Source organism: Mastomys coucha, unplaced genomic scaffold, assembly GCF_008632895.1.
Source record: "Mastomys coucha isolate ucsf_1 unplaced genomic scaffold, UCSF_Mcou_1 pScaffold6, whole genome shotgun sequence".
Taxonomy (NCBI): Eukaryota; Metazoa; Chordata; class Mammalia; order Rodentia; family Muridae; genus Mastomys; species Mastomys coucha.
The window spans coordinates 114,144,572-114,146,891 of NW_022196912.1; the positions used below are offsets into that span (position 1 = coordinate 114,144,572).

Here is a 2,320-nt window from a genome sequence, read left to right on the forward strand (position 1 = left end):
AAGGTATTGTAGGTATTGAAGGGGATTCTCTGGGAGGAGTTGGGGTACAAAAGGGAAACAAGAATGTGATTTAATTCTAGTTACTTAAAATATGTTTTTAAATGTTACCAAATTCAGATAAATTGAAATCAGGTATCTTTTCTCATCATAATGCAATAAAACTTAAATCAATAAAAAAAAGAATAAAACATTTAAAAAATAGTGTATAAATAAAAAAACAAGAATAAGTTTCTCTATAAGTACTATAGTGTAGAAAATAAAATAGATTTAGCCTTAAAAATGGTCAAATTCAGTAATTTCTCCAAGTTTCAGCTGCCATATGATGGCTTGTGTTCATTGTCAACTTAACAGAATCTATAATCAGCGAGAAGAAGGAGGATTATCTAGAGTGCATTAATAGAAGTGGGAAGGCCTGCTCACTGTGGGCAGTGCCATTCCCTTGGCTGGGCTACTGGGCTGTGTAAGTGCAGCGAGGGAGCTGAGCAGCAGCAGGTATCACACTCTCTGCTCCCTGACTGTGGATGTGAAGTGACCAGCTGACCAAGCTCCTGATGCTGTGACTTCTCAGCCACAACCTGTGGTGGCCCACAAGTTGCTTTTATTTTTTTTCACTTAATTACATTTTTATTTAAATTGCAGCAGTAACAGCATAATAGACTTTCATAAATCTATACCATAAAGCATACAATCTTTAAAATATATCGCTGTTCACAAGTAATTTGAGTATAATTATTATAGTCAATTAAACAGTATAATATTATAAACATTATTACTGTCTGGTACTAGGCTCAATGATGGTGTTTAGATTCCTCCACTCTGTGATGTTTCTTAACATCAACACAATTGTCTAGTCAGCAGAGGAAAGAAATTCTAAAGCATTTATTTTTCTTCTGCCAGTTCCTTTGCAGTAAGGTCCATCTTCTAAGTGGGGAGGCCTTCTACAAACTTCCAGGCCTTATGCTTGATCATAAGAGGGAGCAGGTAGAGCAGATCATCGGGAACACTGGGAGAGTTGCCATCAGAGATAACACCCATCAACATGGAGTTCCAAACCAGATGTTTCTGATGTGGCCAGAGATGGCTTTCACAGCAGACATTGCACTGGGAAGTTTCTCAGCCTGGAGGACAGCAGTACCACGCTGTCAAAGTTGTGAGGAACTCTCCCTTGAGCCAACTGTCATCTGTTAGGCCTTCATACACACTGACTTCCTTTCCTTGCAATTTCCCCTTAGCATGATTGACATCTAGATGGAGCTGGAGAATGATTTCCCAGATGAAGACATTATGTCATCAGCAATTGCAGTGAGTTTTAAGAGCAGTTTGAGATTTAGCTCTGTTGTCCAAGCAAGGCAGGCAAGTCAAACTCTCCTTAGGGGTTGAGGGAGCTGACAAGGAGGCCATCAGGCAGTTCCTATTGTCTGGGTTTCCAACAACAGTGACCTTAACTGATGTCTTGGCTTATTTCTCCAAAGCTGCACACTAGGCTTTGAGGATTTTCACGGTTGCTTTCAATAGGTCTTTCTTCTCTACTACTTCCCTTCTTAGCATGGAGCCCCCACAAGGACATCCACATCTAGCTCTTTGAAGGCCACCTCTTGTTTGTTTGTTGCAATGACATCTTTCAGAGGGGAAGAGCACAGTTGTGTAGTTCCATCAGTACACCATGCAGAACACCCATTGTGGTTGTTTGAATAAGTTTGGCTCCCATGGATTCATATATTTGAATGCTTGGCCATAGAGAGTGGCACTATTAGGAAGTGTGGCCTTCCTGGAGAAGGTATGGCCCATTGGAGGAGGTGTAGCCTAATTGGAGGAGATGATGCTGAAGGAGTTGCCATCCTTCCTGCCATGATGATAATGGACTAAAACTCTGAAACTGTAAGCCAATCCCAATTAAATGTTTGCCTTTATAAGAGTTGTCTTAGTCATGGTATCTCTCCACAGCAGTAAAACACTAAGACACCCATCATGGGGGAAATATTCAACAGCACAAGAATTATAGGCTGCTCTTTAACTAAAGACAGATCCATCTTTAACACTGTACAAGAGTGAAAAGAAAGTTGATCACCTGCTCCATTCACAAGGACTATGGTTGGTTCAGACACTGGGAATTCAAGGCCAATTTCCACTCCTACAAAGCCTGTCTTCAGGAGTCAGGTCACCACTATGGTTTTCTTTAAGGTGCTTCTATCAGAGTACGTCATCATAGCAATAAGAAGAAGAAAAAGATAAGCCAAGAGTGGTGGCACACACCTTTGATCCCAGCACTCAAGAGGCAGATGCAGGTGGATCTCTGAGTTTGAGGTCAGCCTGGTCTACA

The 2,320-nt window shown here is 41.1% G+C and overlaps 1 pseudogene; it reads right to left on the minus strand.

The window, feature by feature from the left end:
• Positions 1–788: 788 nt before the first annotated feature.
• The window catches only part of LOC116081097, a 4,007-nt pseudogene continuing 2,475 nt past the window's right edge, over positions 789–2,320 (minus strand).